Source organism: Arachis stenosperma, chromosome 2 (assembly GCF_014773155.1).
Source record: "Arachis stenosperma cultivar V10309 chromosome 2, arast.V10309.gnm1.PFL2, whole genome shotgun sequence".
Taxonomy (NCBI): domain Eukaryota; kingdom Viridiplantae; phylum Streptophyta; class Magnoliopsida; order Fabales; family Fabaceae; genus Arachis; species Arachis stenosperma.
In genome coordinates this window covers 86,621,671-86,645,339 of record NC_080378.1, presented here as the reverse complement: position 1 = coordinate 86,645,339, position 23,669 = coordinate 86,621,671, and the positions used below count along the sequence as shown (strand labels likewise).

Below are 23,669 nucleotides of genomic sequence, written 5' to 3'. Positions count from 1 at the left end.
TCCTCGATAAACCTCAGCTCCAGAGGTTCCTAGGATGTCTTAATTATGTTTCAGATTTCATCCCGAATCTGAACAACCTCCTTAAGCCCTCCATGATAGGCTTAAGAAAAATCCCCCACCTTGGACGGACAAACATTCGGATATCATCAGATTTCTTAAAACCAAAGTTCGCAATCTTCCATGTCTTTACCTACCCATTCCTCATGCATTCAAATCGTAGAAACTGATGCATCAGATTTAGGATATGGTGGTATATTAAAACAAAAACTGCATGATAAAGAAGGTATCATTGCATTTACATCCAAACACTGGAATTCTACTCAACAAAAATATTCCACTATCAAAAAAGAAATTTTAGCCATTGTTTTATGCATCACAAAATTTCAATCAGATTTACTCAATCAAAAATTTTTAGTCCGAGTTGATTGTAAATCAGCTAAAGACGTGTTACAAAATGATGTAAAAAATCTTGCATCAAAACAAATTTTTGCCAGATGGCAAGCAATTTTAAGTGTCTTTGATTTCGACATTGAGCACATCAAGGGTAACTCAAACTCTCTCCCTGACTTTCTCACACGTGAATATTTGCAGGGAGATAATCAAGGAAAAGATGCCTAGAAAGGCAGCACTAGCCTCGGTAAGAGGCAGAGGAATTCGCTTAGCCCTTCCTGGGCCAACAAAGAGGTCTGGGTCAAGTACCCCGACTGGGTCATCTACCCAACAACCTTCCCCTTTAACCCAAGAACCGACTGGGTCATCTACTCAGATCACAAAAAATGTAGTTGAGTCATCTACTCAACCCCCAAGCAGCCAAACAGCAAAACAAACAAAGGCAAACTATGCCTTCCCAATCCAAACCTTGTTGGCCTTACAAGATGCGGGCCTTACAAAACTTCATAAAAAATCCTGGGCTGACATATGTGACAGCTCAGATGAAGATGAAATAGACCTTACCAAACTTATATCACAAATGGCAACTCAAAAAACATATATATATATATATATATATCTTAGTTGCTTTTAGTTTGCTTGTAGTAAATATTTGCATTTACATGTTGCCTAGTATATAAAATAAGTTTGGTAGAAACAACAAAGGAATTTTCAAGAAATCTCTTTTAAGGTGTTCTATTGATTAGATTTGAAAATTTGTTTTCCAACTTGCTTGAAGTATTTTTTTATGGAACATGGAAAAGAACTAGAACAAAACACCAAGTGAGATTTGAGCTTTAATAGTGTGGTTGTATATTTTTAACCACAAATTTTATTCTCGTATGCCACACTCTTTTATGATGTGATCTTAGATTTGCTTGAATCTTTATGTCCTATATTTGATGTTTTGAATGCATTTAGTATGATTGAGGCCATTTTTGAAATTGAATTCACTAACTCATATGGCCAACCCTTACATCTACCTTTGTAACCAACTTTTAAGCCTTTTAATTTCCCTTTATTCTAATTTCAACCACATCATTCTCCCTAAGCAAAAAACTATTAATGTCCATGAATTGTATCTTTGATTAGCTTGGGTTGAGAAGTGTGTGCTACTCAAGTATGGGAGAAATTTGTGGAGAAATATTGGTAGTAAGTTTACTTTGGATATTCATTGAGAAATTATGGAAAAATGGGTAAACACTCATGCATTCATTACTTAAAATATATGCATCTCTTTTTTATTATAAAAAAAAAGAGAAAAGAGAAAAGAGATGATGACAATAATGATAAATAAAGGATGCATATGTATGTGAATTAGAAAGAACATGCATGAGTGAATGTAAAAAGAGAAATGAATGGGAAATTGGGTTGTTTTTTTTGTGTAAATAGGTTGATATAGGATTAGGTGGGATACTTGAGCTAATCAAAGGTCCAATTTACTAGTCCACTTAACCATATTAATCCTACCCTTACCCTAACCCCATTACAACCTTCCAAAGACCTCATGATATTTGCATTCATGCATCAAGTATTTATTGATTGTTAGATGACTAGCAAATCCTAGAAAATTTGATTAAAGGAGAATCGAGTGATTAAGCCCTAAACACTGAGCGACTAGAGCGTATACACATCCGGTGAGGGGTTCGATCGCTCAATTCTATGATTTCATCTCTTATCTTGGGTTTTCTTGCAAGTTGTTGAAACTAATTTCTGAAACTTCAAATCAAATCTTTGGATATTGGTCAATTTGCATTGATCCCTTGCCATGCCCTAATGATCTACTTTGGATTGATTGGAATTCTATTATTTGTCTTTGCCAAATTCATTAGGAACTTTAGTATCACGACAAAAAAATGTTAGTAAAAATGGCACTAATTTTATGGCGGGTCAAGAAAATTGCCATTATGTTTGATAATTTTGGCGGTGCTAACTTATGCCATAATGTTCATGGTTTTTATGGCGGCTTTTGTTGATTGTGGCGTTTGGAACCGCCATAGAATTTTTGTTTTCTTTTCTATTTTGAGTGATGTTGCATATGAGAAAATGAGGATGATGTCAATGATGAACCCTAATTTCTTGCCGTTGTTCATCTTCCACTAATTTGTCATTAAACTTCTTACTGTCACTCATCCCCTTGTTGCAGCTCATCTCCTCGTTGCTGCAAGCAACGTCGTTGTCATTGCCTTCATTGAGCTTCTACGATTTGGCTTCGATCTGAAGACTTGTCAGCATTCGTCGAAGCTCTGATTTCTATGTTTCTTCAATTCATAGATTTTCTCTCTCCCTGACGTTTAGTTTCTTCACCTCGGAGCTCCAAAAAAACCACCACCAGCACTGAGCGCCACCATGGAAGGTGGCGGAGCAACGCTATCGGATGTTTATCAAAGCGCGAAGAAACTCCTCCTGAATAGGTGCGACTGCGTGGAACGCCTCGAGCGCCTCGACTACTTTGCCTCCTCTGATCTCTCGCTCTCCCTCTCCAACAACATCTCTCAGATTTAATCCCTATGCGTCTAGATGGATTGATTTTAGCGCTCCATCGCCGCTAAATCTCAACGCGATCTCTGGAAAAGGTTCGTTCTAAATCATCATCCTCCTTTGCCATTTTTTAACTTATTCTGAATAAGTTCTAATCGAAAATTTTGTTTCTGCAACGCGATCTAGTGTTTTTTTCTTTTCATTTCTTTTGCCAGTGGTTGATGTTGAAGTGGTTGCGTTGTGAACTTTGGTGCAGAAAAGGGGAACATATAGCTGAAGAGAAAAACTCTCTGAAACAGTCTTTAGATAAATATAACATAAAAAATCATGAACAGATCACAGAAGCTAAAGATAGAGAAGAGCTTCTGGGACGAGCAGTATGTACTTGAATTTTTATCATGCTCTGGTTTTGGTGATTCTATCTATTACTGTTTTTATGTTCTTGCTTGATTTTGATGCATGCATGATTGATTTGATTTTTGTTAATTTGATGTAGCAGAATGAGAATTTTCGTGATGCTGGTGAGGCCAAAATTGTTGATGAGTTTCGTCAAGCTCTCATTTTGGATGAGCTTCTCCTTTCCAAGCACGATGACTATCACATGTTGCTCAAGTTCATTCTTAGTAATGCATGCTAAAAAGCTTCATAATAATGGAGGCATATAAAATTCAAAAAATAATTGTTACAACTATCCTAAAGTAAGTCCTTCCTCTGCTTTTGTTATAGTAAATATGGATTATAAAAGAGTTTATCTCTCGATTAAATGTTTAATTATATCGAATTAGAGAGTTTAATTTTAATATCATTAAATTGGGTCCTTCATTGCAGGCCTTGAGCCAAATGTACATCATTAATGCTGGTTCTGGATTCAGAATATTGTGGAGCACTGTCAAATCCTTCCTTAACCCAAAGACCACATCTAAGATCCATATGAGAACAAAGATTGTATGCTAATTAATCCTCTTTAATTCTACATTTACAAGTACTTGGCAACAAGTATCAAAGCAAACCGAAAATGAGAGGCAAGCTAATGAACTAGAAAGTGAGTCATTAACCGAGGATGATAAAGTCGAGGAATGTATATTTGCAGATAAAGAAGCAAACCTTTGTGCTAATGTTGTTGCTCATGTTTCTGAGGCTTATCAGTTTAATGTTTAGAAGTTCTTAAATGGGCTTGATTTTGGTGATTTCATGTGACCACCATGTATATTAATTAGCTTTATAGAACCTCAGAAGCAAGTTAACTAGTTGCTTTTGTTTCCTATTTCAATATTACACAGGAATGTTTGACTACCAATATGTTGTTCCTGTTCATGCGAAAGTTGCTCAGAGGAAAAAGAGAAATTGGTCAGAACTTGAGGAACCACACTTCGGTGAATATCTTAGTTTCAATATTCTGTTATTTAAACATAGTGTTTTGATGGCTTTTTCCAGGTTATTAGTGTGTTTCTGTTCTGTCATAGGTGAGCGTGGTCTTATGGATGTGGATCATGAGGACATTATGCTTATTGTGCCTTCATTCATCTTGCAACTTTTAGAATGAGATGAGCCTAAGAGATTTGGAGATAACTAGAATGCAAAGCTTACTGCAAGTTGAGGTGTCCAGAAAGGATGATGTAATTAAAGGGTTGCTCTATGACCTGAGCTTGCTGCAAGAGTTAGCATCTAATAATAAAGACCAAAAAGTATTATTAGTCCTAAAGTATCTATTTTTGCATGACTATTTCTCTTTGCTATTTTCAGTTCATGATTAGTGTGCAAGGTGGTACTTATTTAGTTATTTGAGATCAAGTGAAATATGGCTAGTGGTACTTATTTAGTTACTTATTTTCTGTTCATTTCCTCTTATCTCACCGCATAATAATGACATAATCTCCTCAAGGTTATTATTGACTTTTGCAATCATTTCATTTGCAAACAAAAATATATTATATTGTGTTACTTTCTCTATTTTGTAGATCAAGAGTGCTTCCTCCTCTCACTTTGCCACTTGCAACTAAAATTGCTTTTCTTGGCCTCATCGGGTATAATGCAAATTGTAACAATAAATACAGTTCCACTACTCTCTTATTTTTTCCTTACAATCCAGGTCAAAATTATTGGAATATTTTATCTATTTTAGGTAGGTGTCTAATTAATAGATTCTTTTTATAAAAATTTAAATTTTGATAGGCTTATCTATATTGGGTGTGGGGATTTTGTTTTATATTCACTCCTGTATGATAAGCTAATCATTTGAAGCACATATTGTGACAATAGAGGCATAATCTAAGAGATTGACATATCATATATTTTGTTGTTCTGAGGCAACATTCAATTGAGACATAATGAACGTGATGAGATACACTCACATGATATTTTTTTCTCCCATTTCCCCTTTTTATATTGTCAACTATTAGATTTTATATATGGATATATGCATAATCATATTGCTCCTGTAGATCAAATCCTTTGATTTCTTTCACTGGCCACTATGTTATATACATGGATATATAAACAAGATTACTGTTTGGTTGTTCTTAATTCTCATTTTTTGTTTAAATTTATTTTGTGCTATTGATGAGTGGATAATTTGTACCCTTTTTGGTATTATTTTTAGTATGTTTTTAGTATGATCTAGTTAGTTTTTAGTATATTTTTATTAGTTTTTAGTTAAAATTCACTTTTCTGGACTTTACTATGAGTTTGTGTGTTTTTCTGTGATTTCAGGTATTTTCTGGCTGAAATTGAGGGTCCTGAGCAAAAATCTGATTCAGAGACTGAAAAGGACTGCAGATGCTGTTGGATTCTGACCTCCCTGCACTCGAAGTGGATTTTCTGGAGCTACAGAAGACCAAATGGCGCGCTCTCAACGGCATTGGAAAGTAGACATCCTGGGCTTTTCAGCAATGTATAATAGTCCATACTTTGCCCGAGATTTGATGGCCCAAACCGGCGTTGCAAATCAGCCTCAGAAATTCTAGCGTTTAACGCTGGAACTGGCATAAAACTTGGAGTTAAACGCCCAAACTGGCATGAAAGCTGGCGTTTAACTCCAGAAAAGGTCTCTACACTTGAAAGCTTCAATGCTCAGCCCAAGCACACACCAAGTGGGCCCGGAAGTGGATTTTTCTTTCATTTACTCATTTCTGTAAACCTTAGGTTACTAGTTTACTATTAATAGGATCTTTTGACATTGTATCAGAACCTCATGACACTTTACACGTTTCTTTGTGTACTTTCCACGGTATGAGTCTCTAAACCCCATGGTTGGGGGTGAGGAGCTCTGCTGTGTCTTGATGGATTAATGCAATTACTACTGTTTCTTATTCAATCATGCTTGCTTCCATTCTAAGATATCACTTGTTCTTAACTCGGATGAATGTGATGATCCGTGACACTCATCATATTCTCAACTATGAACGTGTGCCTGACAACCACCTCCGTTCTACCTTAGATTGAGTAGATATCTCTTGGATTCCTTAACCAGAATCTTCGTGGTATAAGCTAGAACTGATGGCGGCATTCAAGAGAATCCGGAAGGTCTAAACCTTGTCTGTGGTATTCTGAGTAGGATTCAATGATTGAATGACTGTGACGTGCTTCAAACTCCTAGCAGGCGGGGCGTTAGTGACAGACGCAAAAGAATCAATGGATTCTATTCCGGCCTGACCGAGAACCGACAGCTGATTAGCCTATGCTGTGACAGAGCATAGGAACGTTTTCACTGAGAGGATGGGAGGTAGCCACTGACAACGGTGAAACCCTACATACAGCTTGCCATGGAAGGAGCCTTGCGTGTTTGATGAAGAAGACAGTAGGAAAGCAGAGATTTAGAAGATGGAGCATCTCCAAAACCCCAACCTATTCTCCATTACTGCAAAACAAGTAACCATTTCATGTTCTTTTGCTTTTTACAATCAATCCTGATAATTTCTGATATCCTGACTAAGATTTACAAGATAACCATAGCTTGCTTCAAGCCAACAATCTCCGTGGGATCGACCCTTGCTCACGCAAGGTATTACTTGGACGACCCAGTGCACTTGCTGGTTAGTTGTGCGGGATTGCAAAAGTGTGATTGCAATTTCGTGCACCAAGTTTTTGGCGCCGTTGCCGGGGATTGTTCGAGTTTGGACAACTGACGGCTTATCTTGTTGTTTAGATTAGGACTGTTTTGTTTTTATTTGGTTTAGAGTCTTTTAGTTGAGTCTAGTTTCATATTCTAAGTTTGGTGTCCTCTTTGTGTTTTTCCCTTAAAATTTTCGAAAAATTAGTGTTTGATTTTCTAAAAATTCTAAGTTTGGTGTCTTTTTATGTTTTTCTCTTTCCTCTTTTCAAAAATCAAATCTTTTTCAAAAAAAAATTTTCAATCATATCTTTTTAATTGCTATTTTCAAAATCTTTTTAATTACTTAATTGATTCAGTTCTCAATTTGCTTTGATCTCATTTTCTTTTTGATTTTCGAATTTTTATTTTAATTTTCTTTTGTTTTATTTTATTTTTTTCGTTTAAACTCAAAAAAAAAAACAAAATTTATCTGTTTGCAATCATTATCATTTCCCTTTTGTCCATTATGGACATAAGTGGGATTGATCAGTCCAAAAGGACTCTGGGGTCATATGCTAACCCCATTATAGCTGCATATGGGAGTAGCATCTGTACACCTCCCATCAAAGCAAGCAGCTTTGAGCTAAATCCTCAACTCATTATCATAGTGCAGCAAAATTGCCAGTATTCCGGTCTTCCACAGGAAGAACCTACTGAGTTTCTGGCACAGTTCTTACAAATTACTGACACAGTACATGATAAAGAGGTGGATCAGGATGTCTACAGACTATTACTGTTTCCATTTGCTGTAAAAGATCAAGCTAAAAGATGGTTGAATAACCAACCTACAGCAAGCATAAAGACATGGAAACAGTTATCAGAAAAATTCCTGAATCATTTTTACCCTCCAAAGAGGATGACACAGCTAAGGCTGGACATCCAAGGCTTTAAACAAGAGGATAATGAATCCCTTTATAACGCTTGGGAGAGGTATAGAGGTATGCTAAGAAAATGCCCCTCGGAAATATTTTCAGAGTGGGTACAGTTAGACATCTTCTATTATGGGCTTACAGAAAAAGCTCAGATGTCTTTAGACCACTCAGCTGGTGGATCTATACACATGCGGAAGACAATTGAAGAAGCTCAAGAGCTTATAGACACTGTTGCTAGAAACCAATACTTATATTCTAGCAATGAGTTCTTTCCAAAAGAGGAAGTCATGGCATTAGTCACTGATCCTAATCCTCAAGAACAGATGAATGAGCTTAATCAACAATTGCTCCTGATGACAGAACAGTTAGCAGAATTTAAAGAAATGCTCCATGATACTAAGGTTGCTAACAAGAACATAGAACTGCAGTTGAATCAAGCAAAACAGCAAATATCTAAACAAATAACAGAGGAATGTCAAGCAGTTCAACTGAGGAGTGGGAAGACACTGAACACCACTGCTCAAAAGAGCAAAAAGCCAAACAAGGAACAATTGACAGAGGATAACCAAAACACTGTTCAAAATCCCTCTGAGGACAGTAAGAGCCCAGAGAGGAATGTTATTGGCGTTCAAACGCCAGAAAGGGAAGGAAAGCTGGCGTTAAACGCCCATTCCTTGCCCAGTTCTGGCGTTCAAACGCCAGAAAAGGGGGAAAAGTTGGCGTTAAACGCCCATTTTCCACCCAATCCTGGCGTTCAGACGCCAAGGGAGGATCAGACACCTGAGAGTGCTGACAATAATCCCTCTAACAAGGCTTCTTCAACCACTTCTGTAAGGAATAAACCTGCAGCATCAAGGGTTGAAGAATATCAAACCAAGATGCCTTATCCTCAGAAACTCCGCAAGGCGGAACAGGATAAGCAATTTGCCCGCTTTGCAGACTATCTAAGGACTCTTGAAATAAAGATTCCGTTTGCAGAGGCACTTGAGCAAATACCTTCTTATGCTAAGTTCATGAAAGAGATCTTAAGTCATAAGAAGGATTGGAGAGAAACTGAAAAAGTGTTTCTCACTGAAGAATGCAGTGCAGTCATTCTAAAAAGCTTACCAGAAAAGCTTCAAGATCCTGGAAGCTTTCTGATACCATGCACATTAGAAGGCGCTTGCACCAAGACAGCCCTGTGTGATCTTGGAGCAAGCATTAATCTAATACCTGCATCCACTATCAGAAAGCTTGGGTTGACTGGAGAAGTCAAACCAACCAGGATATGCCTCCAACTTGCTGATGGCTCCATTAAACATCCATCAGGCATAATAGAGGATATGATTGTCAAGGTTGGGCCATTTACCTTTCCAACTGACTTTGTGGTGCTGGAAATGGAGGAGCACAAGAGTGCAACTCTCATTCTAGGAAGACCATTCCTAGCAACTGGACGAACTCTCATTGATGTACAAAAAGGGGAAGTAACCTTGAGAGTCAATGAGGATGAGCTCAAGTTGAATGCTGTGAAAGCTATGCAGCATCCAGACACACCAAATGACTGCATGGGCGCTGACATTATTGACTCTCTGGTAGAAGAGATCAATATGGCTGAAAGCCTAGAATCAGAGCTTGAAGACATCTTCAAAGATGCTCAACCTGATCAAGAAGAACCACAGGAAATAGAGGAATTTTCGAAAATTCCTCAGGAGGAGGATAAACCTCCCAAACCTGAACTCAAACCACTACCACCATCCCTGAAATATGCATTTCTAGGAGGGGGTGAAACTTTTCCAGTGATTATAAGCTCTGCTTTAAATCCACAGGAAGAGGAAGCACTGATTCAAGTGCTGAGGACACACAAGACAGCTCTTGGGTGGTCCATAAGTGATCTTAAGGGCATTAGCCCAGCTAGATGCATGCACAAGATCCTGTTGGAGGATAATGACAAACCAGTGGTCCAACCACAGAGGAGGCTAAATCCAGCCATGAAGGAGGTGGTGCAGAAAGAGGTCACTAAATTACTAGAGGCTGGGATTATTTATCCTATTTCTGATAGCCCCTGGGTGAGCCCTGTCCAAGTTGTCCCCAAAAAGGGAGGCATGACAGTGGTTCATAATGAAAAAAATGAACTGGTTCCTACAAGAACAGTCACAGGGTGGCGTATGTGTATTGACTACAGAAGGCTCAATACAGCCACCAGAAAGGATCATTTTCCTTTACCATTCATAGACCAAATGCTAGAAAGACTAGCTGGTCATGATTATTACTGCTTTTTGGATGGCTATTCAGGCTACAACCAAATTGCAGTAGATCCTCAGGACCAAGAGAAAACAGCATTCACTTGCCCTTCTGGCGTGTTTGCCTATAGGAGGATGCCTTTTGGTCTGTGCAATGCACCTGCAACCTTTCAGAGGTGCATGCTCTCTATCTTCTCAGATATGGTAGAGAAATTCTTGGAAGTCTTCATGGATGCCTTCTCAGTATATGGAGACTCATTCAGCTCCTGTCTTAATCACCTAGCACTTGTCCTGAAAAGGTGCCAAGAGACTAACCTGGTTTTAAACTGGGAGAAATGTCACTTTATGGTGACTGAAGGAATTGTCCTTGGGCATAAAATTTCAAGCAGGGGAATAGAGGTGGATAAGGCAAAGGTAGAGGTAATTGAAAAATTACCACCACCTGCCAATGTTAAGGCAATTATAAGCTTTCTGGGGCATGCAGGATTCTACAGAAGGTTTATAAAGGATTTTTCAAAAATTGCAAAACCTTTAAGTAACCTGCTAGTTGCTGACACACCATTTGTGTTTGACACACAGTGTCTGCAGGCATTTGAGACCCTGAAAGCTAAGCTGGTCACAGCACCAGTCATCTCTGCACCAGATTGGACATTGCCATTTGAATTAATGTGTGATGCCAGTGATCATGCCATTGGTGCAGTGTTGGGACAGAGGCATAACAAACTTCTGCATGTCATTTATTATGCTAGCCGTGTTCTAAATGATGCACAGAAGAATTACACAACCACAGAAAAAGAATTACTTGTAGTGGTCTATGCCATTGACAAGTTTAGATCTTATCTAGTAGGATCCAAGGTGATTGTGTACACTGACCATGCTGCTCTTAAATACTTACTCACAAAGCAGGATTCAAAACCCAGGCTAATAAGATGGGTGTTGCTTCTGCAAGAGTTTGATATAGAAATAAGAGACAGAAAAGGGACAGAGAACCAAGTAGCTGATCATCTGTCCCGAATAGAACCAGTAGCTGGGGCGTCCCTCCCTTCAATTGAGATCTTTGAGACTTTCCCAGATGAGCAACTCTTTGCCATTCAGGAAGCTCCTTGGTTTGCAGATATTGCAAATTATAAAGCTGTGAGGTTCATACCCCAGGAGTACAGCAAAGTGCAAAGAAAGAAATTAATTTCAGATGCCAAGTACTACCTCTGGGATGAACCATATCTCTTTAAGAGATGTGCAGACGGAGTAATCCGCAGATGTGTACCTAGAGAAGAAGCACAAAAGATCCTATGGCATTGCCATGGATCACAGTATGGAGGGCATTTTGGAAGTGAGCGAACAGCCACTAAAGTCCTCCAATGTGGCTTCTACTGGCCTACTCTCTATAAAGATTCCCGAGAGTTTGTGCGAAACTGTGACAGTTGCCAAAGAGCTGGTAACTTGCCTCACGGATATGCCATGCCTCAACAAGGGATATTAGAGATAGAATTGTTTGATGTATGGGGAATTGACTTCATGGGTCCATTCCCACCATCATACTCAAACACTTACATTCTGGTGGCAGTGGACTACGTTTCTAAGTGGGTAGAAGCAATTGCTACACCCACTAATGATACCAAGACCGTGCTAAAATTCCTCCAGAAACACATCTTCAGCAGGTTTGGTGTTCCCAGAGTACTAATCAGTGATGGGGGCACTCATTTCTGCAATAGACAGCTATACTCTGCTATGGTTAGATATGGAATCAGCCATAAAGTGGCAACTCCGTATCATCCACAGACAAATGGGCAAGCTGAAGTCTCTAACAGAGAGCTAAAAAGAATCCTAGAACGGACTGTGATAGCCCGGAGAAAGGATTGGGCAAAGAGCTTGGATGATGCTCTGTGGGCATACAGAACAGCATTCAAGACTCCTATAGGAACCTCTCCATACCAATTGGTGTATGGGAAGGCCTGTCATCTGCCCGTTGAACTGGAACATAAAGCCTATTGGGCAACCAGGTTCCTAAACATGGATGCACAGTTAGCTGGTGAAAAGAGATTGCTCCAGCTAAATGAGCTAGAGGAGTTCAGACTCAATGCCTTTGAAAATGCAAAAATTTATAAGAAAAAGGCAAAGAAATGGCATGACAAGAAGTTGTCAACCAGAGTCTTTGAGCCAGGACAAAAAGTCCTACTCTTCAACTCTAGGCTCAAATTGTTTCCAGGAAAACTCAAATCCCGGTGGAGGGGTCCGTATGTGATTACAGGAGTTTCACCATATGGATATGTTGAGCTTCAGGATATTGATTCGGACAAAAAGTTCATTGTTAATGGACAGAGAATCAAGCATTATTTTGAAGGCAATCTTGAGCAGGAATGCTCAAAACTGAGACTTGAGTGATTCTCAGTGAAGGTCCAGCTAAAGACAGTAAAGAAGCGCTTGCTGGGAGGCAACCCAGTCATTAGGAGGTTATATGATTTGTTCTTACAGAAGCAAGTATCAAAAATAAAGGAATTCACAGAGTTACAGAAGGATTCAGCTCAAAAAGCAGAGAAAATGAGCTTACTGGCGAAAAAATGCCAGTAAGGGGCATTTTGGGCGTTAAACGCCAGAATGGGTACCATTCTGGGCGTTTAACGCCAGGAATGGTGCCATTTTGGGCGTTAAACGCCAGAATGGGCACCATTCTGGGCGTTTAACGCCAGGTGTGCAGCATCCTGGGCGTTTTGGAAAAACGCCCAGCGACAAAGGAATTCTGACGTTTAACGCCAGCCAGGGCACCTGGCTGGGCGTTAAACGCCCAAAAGGGGCATCAAATGGGCGTTAAACGCCAGAATGGGTGCCATTCTGGGCGTTTAACGCCAGAAAGGTGAGGGGACCACAATTTTGTTTTCAAACCAAATTCTTTCAAACTTTCCTTTTCTTACCCATACTTTTCTACAAAATCACACTTCAACCATTCATCATTCACTTTCAAATCTTCAAAAATCAAAACCATTCTTCAAATCTATTTCAAATCAATTCCAAATATTGTTCAAAAACTCACCTTTCTCTCAAATTCTTTCCATATCCTCTCAAATCTCCTTTCAAATTTTTCTTTTCTTTTCGAAATCTCCCCTCCCCACCTTATAAATACACGTTTGTCCCCCCTCATTCCAACACACCATTCGAATTTCCTCTTCCTCTCTCTCTCTCTTCTCTACTTTCTTTTGCTTGAGGACAAGCAAACCTCTAAGTTTGGTGTGCTTTTCCGTGATCACTAAGCCAAGATTCATCAAGATCATGGCTCCTAAGGGAAAACAAACCAATTTAAGAGGAAGGAAAGAGAATAATCCAAAGAATCTTTGGAATCAAGAGAAGTTCTTAACCAAAGAACATGAAGACCATTATCACAAGATAATGGGTCTGAGGTCAATGATCCCGGGAGTTAAATTTGATCTGAAAGAAGATGAATACCCGGAGATCCAAGAGCAAATTCGAAACAGAGGATGGGAAGTTCTAACCAATCCTGAGATAAAGGTTGGAAGGAACATGGTTCAGGAATTCTACTCAAATCTGTGGTTAACAGATAAGCAGAGAATGACTGGAACTGCTTACCATACCTACAGAACCATGGTCAGAGGGAAAGTTATGTACTTCCATCTGGACAAAATAAGAGAAATCTTCAAATTGCCTCAACTGCAAGATGATCCTGACTCCTTTAATAGGAGGATGGTGAGAGCAGATAAAGGGTTGGATCAAGTTCTAGAGGACATATGCCTCCCTGGAACTAAATGGATAACCAATTCTAAGGGTGTCCCAAACCAACTCAAGAGGGGAGACCTCAAACCAATTGCAAGAGGTTGGCTAGACTTTATTGGGCGCTCCATACTACCCACTAGCAACCGTTCTGAGGTCACCATCAAGAGAGCAGTGATGATTCATTGCATCATGCTTGGAAAAGAAGTGGAGGTTCATCATGTGATTGCTTGTGAGATCTACACAATTGCAAATAAGAATTCCACTGAAGCCAAATTGGCTTACCCAAGCTTGATCTCCTTGCTCTGTAAAGAGGCTGGGGTGAAGATGGGAGTAGATGAATTCATACCCATTGAACATCCAATCACCAAGAAGTCAATGGAAGGACAAATGCAAGACAACTCTATCAAAAGGAGGGCGCAGGAGTTCCTCCCTGAATTCCCTGAAATTGGCTACTGGGCCAGCCTAGAAGCATCTATCACCAAGTTGCAAGAAACTATGGAGCAACTGAAGGAAGAACAGCAGAATCAGAACTGCATGCTCTGCAAATTGCTGAAGGAACAAGAGAAGCAGGGGCGTGAACTCCAAGAGATGAAACGCCAAAAGCTCTTCTCTCAAGCTGAGGGAGCATCCACTTCTCAAAATCAAGGTTGTTGAGTCCTAACTCTGTGAAAACCTCTATCATTAGGAGCCTATTTTTGCATTTTTTTTTCTTTTGTTTTCTGTTCCTATTTTATTTTTTTTAATCTCATCTTATATCTATATTTGAGTCTTGTTCTTAATTCATAATTAATAAAATTTATGCCTTAAAGTTATGAATGTCCTATGAATCCATCACCTCTCTTAAATGAAAAATGCTTTAATCACAAAAGAACAAGAAGTACAGGATTTCGAAATTTATCCTCGAAACTAGTTGAATTAGTTTGATGTGGTGACAATAATTTTTGTTTTCCGAATGAATGCTTGAACAGTGCATATGTCTTTTGAATTTGTTGTTTTAAGAATGTTAAAATTGTTGGCTCTTGAAAGAATGATGGAAAAGGAGAACTGTTATTGAGGATCTGAAAAATCATCAAAGTGATTCTTGAAGCAAGAAAAAGCAGTGAATACAAAAAAAAATATTCAAAAAAAAAAGAAATTTCGAAAAAAAAAGAAAAGAGAGAAAAAGAAAGAAATAAAATTGTGAACCAAGGCAAAAAAGGAGTGTGCTTAAGAACCATGGACACCTCTAATTGGGGGCTCTAGCAAAGCTGAGTCACAATCTAAAAAGGTTCACCCAATTATGTGTCTGTGGCATGTATGTATCCGGTGGTAATACTGGAAGACAGAGTGCTTTGGGCCACAGCCAAGACTCATACACTAGCTATGTTCAAGAATCACTATACTTAACTAGGAGAATCAATAACACTATCTGAGTTCTGAGTTCTTATAGATGCCAATCATTCTGAACTTCAAGGGATAGAGTGAGATGCCAAAACTGTTCGGAGGCAAAAAGCTACTAGTCCCGCTCATCTAATTGGAACTATGTTTCTTTGATATTTTGGAGTCTATAGTATATTCTCTTCTTTTTATCCTATTTTGATTTTCAGTTGCTTGGGGACAAGCAACAATTTAAGTTTGGTGTTGTGATGAGCGGATAATTTGTACCCTTTTTGGCATTATTTTTAGTATGTTTTTAGTATGATCTAGTTAGTTTTTAGTATATTTTTATTAGTTTTTAGTTAAAATTAACTTTTCTGGACTTTACTATGAGTTTGTGTGTTTTTCTGTGATTTCAGGTATTTTCTGGCTGAAATTGAGGGTCCTGAGCAAAAATCTGATTCAGAGACTGAAAAGGACTGCAGATGCTGTTGGATTCTGACCTCCCTGCACTCGAAGTGGATTTTCTGGAGCTACAGAAGACCAAATGGCGCGCTCTCAACGGCATTGGAAAGTAGACATCCTGGGCTTTTCAGCAATGTATAATAGTCCATACTTTGCCCGAGATTTGATGGCCCAAACCGGCGTTGCAAATCAGCCTCAGAAATTCTAGCGTTTAACGCTGGAACTGGCATAAAACTTGGAGTTAAACGCCCAAACTGGCATGAAAGCTGGCGTTTAACTCCAGAAAAGGTCTCTACACTTGAAAGCTTCAATGCTCAGCCCAAGCACACACCAAGTGGGCCCGGAAGTGGATTTTTCTTTCATTTACTCATTTCTGTAAACCTTAGGTTACTAGTTTACTATTAATAGGATCTTTTGACATTGTATCAGAACCTCATGACACTTTACACGTTTCTTTGTGTACTTTCCACGGTATGAGTCTCTAAACCCCATGGTTGGGGGTGAGGAGCTCTGCTGTGTCTTGATGGATTAATGCAATTACTACTGTTTCTTATTCAATCATGCTTGCTTCCATTCTAAGATATCACTTGTTCTTAACTCGGATGAATGTGATGATCCGTGACACTCATCATATTCTCAACTATGAACGTGTGCCTGACAACCACCTCCGTTCTACCTTAGATTGAGTAGATATCTCTTGGATTCCTTAACCAGAATCTTCGTGGTATAAGCTAGAACTGATGGCGGCATTCAAGAGAATCCGGAAGGTCTAAACCTTGTCTGTGGTATTCTGAGTAGGATTCAATGATTGAATGACTGTGACGTGCTTCAAACTCCTAGCAGGCGGGGCGTTAGTGACAGACGCAAAAGAATCAATGGATTCTATTCCGGCCTGACCGAGAACCGACAGCTGATTAGCCTATGCTGTGACAGAGCATAGGAACGTTTTCACTGAGAGGATGGGAGGTAGCCACTGACAACGGTGAAACCCTACATACAGCTTGCCATGGAAGGAGCCTTGCGTGTTTGATGAAGAAGACAGTAGGAAAGCAGAGATTTAGAAGATGGAGCATCTCCAAAACCCCAACCTATTCTCCATTACTGCAAAACAAGTAACCATTTCATGTTCTTTTGCTTTTTACAATCAATCCTGATAATTTCTGATATCCTGACTAAGATTTACAAGATAACCATAGCTTGCTTCAAGCCAACAATCTCCGTGGGATCGACCCTTGCTCACGCAAGGTATTACTTGGACGACCCAGTGCACTTGCTGGTTAGTTGTGCGGGATTGCAAAAGTGTGATTGCAATTTCGTGCACCAGCTATCCAAGTTGATGGTTTATTTATTTATTCTTTTTTTTTCAAATTATATTTTTGTTGTAGGAATTGGATCAAGAGAGTGAGATTCCATCACCGAAAGAGTTAGAAAGTAGATCTTTTGAAGCGAATAATAGATAAGTGTGATTTTTTTATGATAGAGACTTGATGTATTAAGAGTTACATATTAAGACTTTCAATACTTTATTTGTATAGGAGTTATTATTTTTTATTTCCAATACTAAAAATTTATATATTATGTTTAATATTTTATTTATGAGTTATGTAATATTTTGTCGTTGAGTTATGATTTCTTGTTATTGTGAAATTTTAAGAGTAAATTACCAATTTCGCCCTCGAATTATCAGAACGCTGACAAAAATAATCTCCATTTTTATTAACAACAAAAATACACCTAAAATATTGAAAAATGCTACAAAAATACCCGACTGTAAATAAAAACTATTCTGTTAACAGAATTGGTTGAGCTGTCAAATGGATTCTGTTACACCCCTTCTTTTGCTTCTCCTTCGTTCTCCTTCACTCCCTCCCTCCCGAAAACAACTACAACAACAATAATAAACATCTCAGACATTCCTTCCCTCCCCCAACCCTCCTAAAAGCCGCTGCAAGCTACAACAACAATATATCTCAGTCACTCCAAAATTACAATAACAACAACAACATCATCTTCCTAGCTGAAGCTCCTGCAACAACATCCTCCTCACTATTTCTCTCCTCAAATACGATGTCGCATCTTCTTCCACAATTTCTCTCCCTCAAGTACGACAATGATCTTACTCTTTGCCAATGTCATCTTGCTCATCCACTTCTCCTTCTTCGATTATTTTCTTTCGTTGCCTCTCTCTTTCTCTCTCCTTGTTATTTTGCTTCTCTCTCTCCTCAACGACGGTGCTTGCGGTGATGCTACCCTCTCTCCCTAAAGCAACTACAACAACAATAAGTAGCATTTCAGTGACTCCCTCCCTCCTCTAAACCTCCCAAAATAGACCTTCGCCTTACCATCTTCATCTCAGTCACAACAATAATCAGCCATAATTAGTGATAATCATCCATAATCACCAATTCCACATTTTTCATTATACTTTTTTTAATAATATATTAAAGATAAAATCCAAAGAGAAATAATGACAAAGAGAGAAGTTGGAGAGAGAGGGATTGTCCATTGCTGGCTTACTGTGAGAGAGGAGAGTAAGGCACTGCAAGACAGGTTTTTGACAGCGATGGAGGGGCAGCGAGCAAGCAGCAACAACGATGGCAAATCTAAGAGGAAAGATCGAGAGATCTGCTGTGAGAGTGAAAAGGGTAAGGAGCTGTGAGATCCACTTCTGACGACAACGGCGGGGGCGGCGAGTAAGTAGCAGTGGTGACAACGAGGTTCTACCATTAAAGACAAAGAGAAAGTTGCGTGGGTTGATGAGCAACTGTTCTGTGTGTTAGAGAAGTGAAAGTGAGAAGGGAGAAGAATAAAGGAGCAGGGAGTGGGGTGTGACCGCATGAGACAAAAAAGATCAAAAGGCAACAGCCATGGATTCAGAGTGAGAGTGAAGAAGGTAAGGCATAAGCTTTTTCAGGGAGATTTGGGGGAGGGAAGGAGTGAGGGAGAATAAAGGAAAAGTAGAAGAAGGGTGTAATGGAATCCGTTTGACAGCTCAGCCAACTCTGCTAACGGAATATATTTTTATTTACGGTCGGGTATTTTTGTAGCGTTTTCCAATATTTTAGGTGTAATTTTGTTGTTAATAAAAATAGAGGTTATTTTTGTCAGCGTTCTGATAATTCAATGACAGAATTGGTAATTTACTCAAATTTTAAACAAAAAATTATTTGTTTAACATGGTAAAAATTACCTTTTTAAACGATAAAAATGTCATTTTTATCCAATAAAAAGGGTAGTTTGTAACTGTCATTTTAAACAACAGAAATGTCATTTTAACCTGGTAAAAACGACAGTTTCAAATGCCATTTTAACCAAGAAAAATGGCACTGGTAGGGTAAAAATGGCATTTCAAAAATGCCATTTTAACCAACCAAAAATCATTATGTCGGGGTAAAAACGACGGTTCAAAAATGCCATTTTAACCAACCAAAATGCCACTTTGTCAGGGTAATAATGGCGTTCAAACCGCCGTTTTAACCCAGGAAATAACAGCAGTTTTAACCGTCGTTTTAACCTATTCAAAAACCACAGTTTTATCCCAGGGAATTGTGGCGGTTTTCAGAAAACCGCCGTAATAACCAGAATGGCGCCCAAAATTATGTCGCTTTACAAAACCGCCATTCTTGGTAATAATGGTGGTTCAAACCGCCGTAAATACAAAAAAAAACTGTCATTTTTACCAGATTTTTTTGTAGTGTATAGGTATGACTAGGTAATATTCAACATAGTTTCTTGCATGTAGTTAGTGCGTTAAATAAGTTGCATGCCCTTTTCATTTCTCTCCTTTGATTGTGATTAGCATGAGGACATGTTATTGTTTAAGTGTGGGGAAATTGAAAAATCCATATTTGATTATAAATTTTGGATTGAGTTGAGTGGATTTCATCATATAAACCTACATTTATTCACCTAAATAGCATGATTTTGTGTTTTCTCTCTAAATTATGTCCAATTGTGAAAATATGCTATTTTGTACTTATTTTAATCAATTTTGTTCCACTTTCATGCCATTCGATGCCTTGATATTTTTTGTGAGTGATTTCAGGTGTAATAGGTAGGAATGGCTTGATAAGAGTGGAGGAGAAGCATGCAATTGGGAGAAAACATGAATAAATCAAAGGAGAAGCACACAGTCAAGTGTGCTTACGCACACCTTCATGTGCGTACGCACAAGTCCCTGCGCGTGACTTCATTAAAAAGTCATGTGGGTAGTGAATTGGGAGGTTTCGAGGCCCATTTCTGAAGGGTTTGAGGCATATATAGAAGGGCTATCAACACCCATAGAGGAGAGACATTCCATAATACACTTAGATAGTTTTTAGGGTAGTTTTAGATAGTTTTAGGTTAGGTTTTCGCTCAATTTTCATTAGGTTTTAGTTAGGATTTATACTACAAGTTTTTATTCCCTAATTGTGATCTTGGATTCTAGTTAGTTTCTATTATAAGTATTTCTTAATTTCCTCTTTTATTTCATTACTTGTTCTACACTTTCTTATGTTTTTATTTACTTTGTCAATACATATATAGTTTTACAATTTTGAATTCTAGTTAATGAATTTGTTGTTTGATGAATTTGGAAAACTCTAATTTAATTTAAAGATGATCAAACATTATTAATAAATTAATTACAAAAATTATTAACTTGAATTTTAATTCAAATTTGCTAATTAATAATTTTTGTTACTTGCAGATTTGGCTTTGGGCTAAAAGGAAATTAATAAGCCCAATATGGAATCCAAAATTCAGTTTTGGTACAAAAATATTTTCATTCATATGACTGAATTAGTGATGAACCATTTGGGCCAAATTTGAATGTGTAAGCCCAAATTAATTGTTGGTGTATGACCAACTAGCTTGGTCCGAAATTAAAAGGAATTAGGACATTATGGTTAAATCAGTCCTTTAACATATAATGAAATTCAATTCCTTGATACATTACTACATGCTTCCACGGATACCACACTCTCCATCTAGTGGAATTCAAATTTTCATTAAGTGGAGTTAATGCAGACTTTGAAAACATGAAAGAGAAAGAGAAATTGATTTGATTGCTTCATCAATGCTACACGCTACCTAAAGCAAAAAGGGAAGAAAATTAATTCTGTTTAATTCATTTGTTCAAATCCATTGAATGCTTTTCTTCTTTTTCTTTCTTTTCTCTCTACTCTCTCTTTTCACTCTCGGTCACCTCTCAGGGAAATATGGAAGCTATAGCAAGCTACCATAGAGAAGAAGAAGCAAGTATCAAGACCATTGTAATGATGGCAAAAAAAAAAGAAAACAAAAAGTATGTTGTGGCTAAGATCTTCACCAAAATAAGGTAAGATTTGGGGAAGTAAGCTCATGCTCTCCATACCAAAAATGAAAGAAGAAAATCTTGGTCAGAGGAAGAAGATCTCAGAGGCATGGCTCATCTCTGCTTTTTGTGTTCACTCATCACAGAAGGTAGCTAGGGAGGCTACGTGAAGGAAGAAGCAAAAGTGGAGCAGAAGGAGCTGTCATGCATCAAGAACTCATCAAGGGCTAGGAATCCTTCTTGGAGTGTAAGTCAAGTTGGATGGCTCGGATTGATGAAGCTTGGTGTAAAGGGAAGACTCAGAGGTAATTGGATTTTGGTTATAGCATTCAGTTATCTCTCCTCTCTCTCTGGTCGAACCGATTTTGCATGAAGAAGAAGAAGTTTAGCTTGGTTCAACAGTTTCAACTGTGGAGGCTTTCCCTTTTTATAAATAAGGGAGAACAGCCAGGGCTTGAAGGAAGAAAAAGAGTGAAAGTACAGTGTTCACATAGCTACCTAAGCTAACAGAAGTTCTTCTCCTTCAATGTTTTCTATTTGGTAATTTTCTATTTAATTTTGTCTGTCTTGAGTCTCATGGAAAAAGGCAAACAGTGAGGTTTGTAAGAAAAAGTCATAGAGCGAAAAAAGACAGAGTGCACAAAATTAAAAGAAAAATCCATAGATGTCCTTAGAGGTTCTTTGTACATCTGTGTTATGTTTCATGATTCTGTGGGAATCCGCTTGCAAGTTGGGTTAGCACTTAGCAGTTGAAAGCTTGGTGTGTTACCAAGTCAAGTTCAGTTTTGGGAATAGATTCTGGACTTGTCCCAGATATGAAGGGTAGTTCCTAGGGAGAATTGGTGTCTGTAATCAAAGATGATTATAGTGAAATTCCATCATTGTTGTGATGGAGACTGGATGTAGGCTGCATTGCACTTAGCAGCTGAACCAGGATATATCTTAGTGTAATTTTCTCTCTCTTCTACTCCATTTCTGATTCTACTGCATAGGAGACAAAACTGAAAAATATCTCCTGGCTGGTCACGAGACAAAACAAAAAAGTCTCTGGGTTAGGCACGAGACAAAAACAAGAAATGTCTCCTCAAGTGTTCTGAAGGACAGCAAGAGTTACTAAGCGAAAAAAAGGGGCTAAGATTCAACCCCTCTTCTCTTAGCCACTGATAAACCATCAATGTTTAATGGTTATTTTTTGTTTGTTGAGTTGCCATTGTCGATTTTGTTCATTGGTTGTTCTTAGTTTCAAGTATTTTTCCAATTTTGTCATGTTTTATGATTATGCCTACCATGTGTTTGATGAAATGCCAACTTTCATTATGGGGTAAATTTCCACCCCTTGACTTGGGAAAAATGAGTCTATGGGATATTAGAGTTGCAATGTCCAATATTTAGTGATAATTCATGGATTGTTAATTGCTCTTGTTTCCACTAACGCTAACTTTTTACTAAGGCAATTAGTAAGTTAGTTAGCATTTGTGGATTAAGAACAACTATGCTTACTTGACTTAGCCTCCGATGTTGAGGATTGACTAAGTGAGATTAATCCATCATAATTATCATAGTTGTGGTTGTAACAAGGAAATAATTCCCTAACTTACTCCAAGCCAAGGTTCCATTTTTGTTTAAGATTAGAGTTCAATCACTTAAAGCATTACTTGTTCATAATATATGGATAGTTCTTTAATTCCTTTATTGCTATATTAATTACAATTTTGATGGTTCTTTTATTTCTTGATTGTTTACTTCATTATTGAAAAACCCATTTGATCTTGCAACCAAAATTATGCGCTTGTAGTCACTAGCTCCTTGGGAAGACGACCCGGGATTCTACTCCCAGTTAATTGGTTTAAATTGTGACATATACTTTCTAAACCTTGGTCACGGGTCGCTTAGCCGGTTGGGACTATATGTGCAACGCCGATCCCTTTCCCCTTTTTAAGGAAAATTTCCTAACCAGCATCTGACCCGCACCATCTGCTGTGGAGAAGAACGTGGTGGAAAAGGGGTCGTTGCTTTGCCGCCGCCGCCGCTGCTGCTGCAGTTTCTGGCCATCGGGTATGGCTCTCACTACTAGAAAACTAGTTATTACAGACGGATATTTCCGATGGATTTTATCCCACGAAAATAAAGACGGAATTTCAAAGGGATTTTTTGTCAAAAAACAAAAAAAAATGAATTAGCATAAATTACAGACGGAAAACAAAATCCGTCGATAATTCTGTCGGTAAAATTAAGTTTTTTTCTGTGGAAAATGGTTACAGACAGAAAATTCATCTGTAATTAAATAAACAAAATGCTGCATTTTATTAAATTATTATAGACAGAAAATCTGTCTGTAATTTAAATTTTCCGTCAAAAAATATTAGATTAAACCTAATTCTACTTCACTCTCTCGAGCTCCATTCACACTCCATTCAACTAAAACGAGCTTCTTCCTCTTTCATTCCACGAGCTTCTTCTTCCGCCGCTGCCGCCACCGCTTGCGTCCCGTCTCCTCATCGCACGAGTTTCAATCACATCCAATTCGAATCAATTCAACAATGGCCGCCGTGGCTTCACCTTCCCCCAGAAACCAGATGCCGTCCTCCTCATGCTCCTTTTCCTACACCTTCGCTTCATACACCTCCGCCAATTTCGCTTCCGGAGCCTCCCCCTCGTCCCCACGCGCTTCTCCTCCTCTTTTGGCCACTATCGGCATTTTTCTTCCACCTCTTCGCCACCGTGTCCAACATCGTCAT

At 38.5% G+C, this 23,669-nt stretch overlaps 1 long non-coding RNA gene across 10 annotated transcripts; it reads left to right on the top strand.

Annotated features, from left to right (window-relative positions):
• Positions 1-2,320: 2,320 nt before the first annotated feature.
• Positions 2,321-6,223, top strand: LOC130961371 (uncharacterized). Of its 10 annotated transcripts, none has more exons than XR_009079527.1 (7): positions 2,323-3,005; positions 3,167-3,287; positions 3,410-3,608; positions 3,739-3,952; positions 4,191-4,283; positions 4,374-4,934; positions 5,620-6,223. It is a non-coding gene; the product is annotated as an uncharacterized LOC130961371 (long non-coding RNA). The 10 variants fall into 10 exon arrangements; XR_009079526.1 differs by having other exon boundaries at positions 4,374-5,032; XR_009079528.1 differs by having other exon boundaries at positions 2,321-3,005; positions 3,739-4,093; positions 4,374-6,223.
• Positions 6,224-23,669: the final 17,446 nt, after the last annotated feature.